We start from the raw sequence: 6,000 nt of genomic DNA, 5'->3' as shown, positions 1-6,000 counted from the left end.
GAATCCTTGATCAGTTCTGGATTTGTTGCAAGTTTCTCAAATCTATAGGCATACTGAGCAATGATAAATTAAACCGTTAGCACATAAGTAATGTGTCTCATATAATACTGTGAATGGACACAATCTATTTTGTCCATTAATCTCATGTGATTGACAAAATACATGTTCAGCACAACTGTAATTAAGCCCATGGTAACATATTTCCCAGAATATATGTTAAATGGTCTTCTGTATACCTAGATGTGTACCTTAACTGACCATTTATACTGTAAGTGGTTCTCAACCTTCTTAATGTTGCAACACTTATAGTTCCACAGTTGCAATGACCCTCAAACATAAAGTTCTATTTGCTGCTACCTCATAACGGTAATTTTCCTACTTCTATGACTTGTAATGTAAATATATATTTTCTGATGGTATTTTTGAGCTCACCATCCCCAAGTTGAGACTTTGTACCTTATAGTATATTGTGATAAATGAATGCTCTAGATGCATCATGTCTCAGAATATTCTCCAAATATATACCTCTTTATCCTTGTTGCCTATAGCAAGGCTTCTCTCAATCTTTATATCACAGATAATGATATCTATATCTGGAGTGACCTGCAGTGGATCATAGATCTTCTATGTCTCACCCTATCACGCTGATGATTGAAAAAGGATTATCTTGAAAAACTAATATAGTTGTGAGCCTGAATTATTTCATAATCCTCTTCAGTGTCAGATCGCTATAGTTCCCTCTATACCTTGTTCTCAAGTGAAGGAACAAGAGCCAATCCTCAAGGTCAAAATCTAAAAGTAGACATATTTAAACCTAGAGTTGTCAGTCTTACTCATTTCCTATTGTTACTGATTGTATTTGAAGTCTATTATCTTCATGGGCTTTGTTCAGGTTACTAAATAAAGTAATGTTAGAGTCCCCATCTTTCTCTTATTATTGGTATTTTTGCTTGTGAGACCACTAACATTAAATCTGCAATAGCTTGCCTCCAGGTGCCCATGCTTCTGCTGTGCACTTCACAACCCTCACCATTTCTTCTCATGGGTGATAGCTTTATGATTATGCTCCTTCTACCAGATGCTGCTAAGAATTATTTTGGCATGTATGATCGCACTCAGATTATAGATAAGAGGGATAGTGTATAATGTGGGTGAGAGGGGAGTGTGACACATTCTCTGCAGTCCAAGAATCCCTGTGATGCACTGGCATTCTGGTAAGGTACCACCGTGTCCCAGCACTGGAGTGTCAGAAGGGAACAGTATAGTGTTAATTTGATATGAGTAGTTACTTGTCAAGATCCTAGAAATGCAGGCTGGTTAGGATTTAGTCTTCTGACTTAAAAAAAAAAGCTTTGTTCTAATGAAACAGGAGGTGCTGTCTTTCTGTCACATTTGAATTCTTTTTCATTCCCCCATACTCTCCATCTGAAAATTAGCCACCATCATTGGGATTCTATAAAGACAATGTTTCTTGAAACAGTGTGTAATTGATTTGACATCCATAGCCAGGCTTTAAAACTTTTATTTTTAATTGACAATATTACTTAGAGAACAATGTAATATTTTAATCCATGTTTATATTGCAGAATGATAATTACATCTACCTAATAAATGTGTCATCTCAAATACAGCCATGACTTTGTGCTGAAACATTCAAAAGTCTACTCTTGAGAAATGTTGAACTGCATCTTTAGTGCGTTGAGGATGCTGCAAAGTCAGTCTCTAGAACCACTTCTCTGTGTCTGGATGGACCTATGAAGCCTTTGACTAACACTCCGTTGTTTCTATTGGAGAACAGTGCTATTAATGTTGCCCTTGATGTCCCATGGCTATCTAAGATCTGTGCAAAATGGAGGACTCCCATTCTCCCATTCCCATTTCCTTTCTCTGACTGACCATGTCTGGAGAGTGTGCTTGAATATGGGTAACTGGCTTTGTCTGAAAAATTGCCTGGTACAGAGAGAGCTCTGCAAGCACTGCATAACTCAGCACACTGGCTACGAGGACCAATCAGTCCTTCCAACCTACATGATGTTATAACCAATTAGCCCTTTCCAGCGATACCTCTAAAAGCTCTTATATACCCTATCCCTGGAAAAATAAAGTAGAGTCATATTGCTGCTGCAGCAGTCTCCGGAAGTTCTTCCTGACATATTCACAGTTGTCACAAACCTTCTCACATTTTCTGCTCCCTTTGTCCTTACAAACAGGGTCAGAGGCCAAGGACCTCCAAGAAGAAAGGAGAGCCACACACTTCCTTCCTCCTCAACAATTTCTCTTCTTCCATAAACGTTATGAACATGACTTTTGTAGACTTTTACATGTTAGTGAGATAATGTAGAATTGTTCTTCTATCGCAGGTTAATTGTGCTTAATATAATGTCCACCAGGCAAATTCATATTGTTGTTAGGGTTGAACAGGTACAAAGAACAGCATGTGCATGAACAACTAGAGAAAATACACCAAGAAGAGAGGGTTATCATTGTGTTACTAACAAATGGGCATTACTACTAACAGGATTAATAAGAGATGGTAGTCACTTTCATATCTAGCTGACTGGGAGCTGTTACTCCCTTCTTTTGTTTTGATGAGTTAATTTGTCTCTGAAGCACTCAAGGGGGATTGATAACATACAACTTCCAAATGGGGTGGTCACTTACTCAGCTTAAAACAATAGCTGTGGAAACTAACTTTCTGGGTTTAGCCTTGGATTTGAAATAGATTCCTTCACCTGATGTCAACCAACTATTCACATGCTCTGAGTCTCAGGGTGAGGAAGTTAAGTATATTTATCTAGCAATAGTGGTTTAGAACTATATACATCAATAATAAAAGAATGGATAAGTAGACTGAGTCAAAAGGTAAGAGATGCATTTTGGGTGACACAATGAAGAAAATGATCTTTTAGACAGTGTTGGTTAGAACGCAAGTCAGATGAGCAATTATGGAAAGCAGAATCCAGATTCACCAAAAACAAATTTTGACTAAATAACTCCACTACTAGATGTTTAAAGAAAGTAAACTCATCACCTTAATTATGTCTCACTGTATGGATAGAAAAAAGAGTTTTCACACACAATGGGATCATAATCAGCATTTAAAACACACATGGATGTATTCAACCTGAATGAACCTAGAAGACACTGCAAAGTAAAATAAGCCATGTATTGAAAGACATGGCACTGTATAATCTCAAGTATGTGTAGAGTTTGTAAAATCTGACAACTGAAAGTCAGTAAAACAAGAGCGTAAGAAACTACCCAAGGTCAAAGGGTGGGAGTCCTTGGAAGATTTTGTCCAGTATGTATGAAGTTCGAGTGACAGGATGATTAAGCTCTTGAGACTTGATGCTCATGATAGTGACCATAATCAATGACTTGTGTAATTGAATGTTCCTGAGAGTAGAGTTTTAATATTTTCACCACCAGAAAAAGGGATAATCATGTGAAGTGGTGGATATGTTAATTATCTCGATTTTGAAGATCACTTCACAAAGTATACTTATATAAAATCATTCTTATGAACATGAACACAGAGAATTCACTTAGCTTTCAATTATATTTCAATAGATCCAGACAAGAACTAGACCTGGCACAGAGAACTATATATGTGTTAGCGTGAATAGAACCATTAAGTGGAACTCATCTATTATTTGCATCTGAGTGCCTCCTGAGAAGTGCTGTGTCTGAAAGTGGAGCTGTTTGTACTAAGCTTTCTCATTCCCAGTGAACTTCAGTTTTACAGCAGTGTTAACTGTGAAGCAGAATTTGGAATTTAATTTGATAAAGAAGCAATGATCATCACAAATTCAGGCTCTCCCTTTTCTTCTCTCCCTCTTTTCTGTTCTCTTTCTATCTTACTGGAGCACTACCGGAGCAGCTAACTCTAGCATTTGCCATGGAAGTATGACAAAAATATAAAAGGCTTCTCTTGTCTTCCCATTTTAAATCAGAGACTATATGCATGGAAATCAAAGGAGCTAATATTAGCCACTAATAACTATGAGTCCACTGCTTTGTTAGTTGGTTTGCTGAAGTTTTAGCCTAAGGTAGCAATTTCAAATAATGGATTTTTAAATTATATTTTATGAGAATATTGTGTTTTACTCCACACTATTCTTCGTTTTTCACATCTGATATATAATACTAAAGCTATTTCTCTGAAGCACTTGTTAAGAAGCACAAATGTGTGCACGGCTTCTCTTGTCCTATTTTTCTAGGAAAGTTCACCTTTCTCTCTTTTTGTCTCTCTGTTTCTGACTCTGTCTATTTCTGTCTCTCTGACTCTGTCTCTCTGACTCTGTCTCTCTGACTCTGTTTTTCTTTATCTGTCTGTCTGTCTGTCTGTCTCTCTTCCTCTGAGCATGTGTGCGTAAGTGTGTGAGTGTATGTGTGTGTGTGTGTGTGTGTGTGTGTGTGTGTGTACATGCCAGCAGGTATATGGTGGTCAGAAGGCATCTTGTAGAATTTGCTTCTCTCCTTCTGCTATGTTTATCCTGAGGATTTATCCTAGGTTGTCAGGCTTGGTGGTAAATGCTTTACCTACAATACCTTCTCACTGGCCCAATACTCATCTTTCAATACATTGGTTCCAATAGCCAATAGCTAACTGCATCTAATGTTCCTAAGTTCCTGTCTTTAGTCGTACATGTGTTTTTGAGTGATAGGTTTGTATCTATCTACATGATTGATTAATCTAGTGTGTGGCAAAGCCATGCCAGCATTTACCCATCAGGGTTAAGCTATGTGCAAAAATTACTCTCACCCTGAATCCCTAGATCTCCATCTTGCCAAGTCTCTACTCTATTTCAAATTATTTCTGTTTTTTTTTTTTTAGATTATAATAGGACTACATAATTCTCTTCCTTTCTCCACTTCAAACCCTTTCATATACACCTCTTGTACATGTAATAACAATAATTAATAAAAAAGAGATGGAGTCTCCATATATGTTATAAACCGCCATGTATCTGGTTGAACAAATCAGAAGTTTGCATATCTTATCCTTGAAACCATCTTCATTCTCTACAATTATTCTTTTCCCACATCCAGTCTATTTAATTGTCTCATTGTTCTTGATTTGACCTACTTTTCTCCACCATCAGTGTCACTCTCTTGATTCAAAGTCTTATTGGGTCTTCAGGGACCCCAGGGTCTACTCTTACTCTTTTCTCCTTGGTTTTCACACTGCAAACTAAATTAAAATGCCAACTCAGTTATGTTACATACATGCTTACAACCATTGGGTAACTTCCCACTGGCTTTGAAAAACTGTCAAAGACTTTTTTTTTTTTCAAGGCCTTTATAATTTTGTCAATATCACCAGGCCAATTTCCTTACCTATCAGAGTTCACCCCTCTCTGAACTCTTCTCATGACATTGTTGTTTTGGATGCCACTTTTTTCTTTTAACTTTAAGCATTTGCACACACTTCCTCCTCCTCTTAGAATAATGTTTCTCTTTTTTGTCTTTTTCTCAGTTTTGTTTGGTTTTATTCTAGGTCTCTGGGCCATACAGTTTCCAGACCATGACCATCTAGGCAGTACTGAGCATGAGCTCCATCCTGTGGTGTAGGCCTTAGGCTAAGCCAGTCATTGGTTTACCACTCCCACAAACTCTGAGCTAGCATCATTCCAGTGCATCTTGTAGGCAGGGCAGCTTATAGGGTATAGATTTTGTGGTGCAGTTGGTGTCCCATTTTCACCACTGGAAACCTGGCTTGGTTACAGAAGAGGTCTGGTTGAGGCTCCATATCCTCCATTTGACTAGGGTCAACCTCATAGGTTCCAGGAAGTTTCCGATACACTAAATTTCTACATCACCTCTAAATTCTCACCTATTTTAGTTGTCTTTCCCTTTGTCCCTGTCTCCCCAACCTGATCACTCCTGTTCCCATGCCCACCAACTCCCAGTCCACCCTCAAAATCTGTTCTATTTTCCTTTCCCAGGGAGATCCATGCATCCACCACCAAGACCTCTTTATCTAAGTCCTCTAGATCT

This window comes from Mus musculus, chromosome 15 (assembly GCF_000001635.26).
Source record: "Mus musculus strain C57BL/6J chromosome 15, GRCm38.p6 C57BL/6J".
Classification (NCBI taxonomy): domain Eukaryota; kingdom Metazoa; phylum Chordata; class Mammalia; order Rodentia; family Muridae; genus Mus; species Mus musculus.
The sequence above is the reverse complement of the archived record's forward strand: the minus strand, read 5'-3'. Positions refer to the sequence as shown.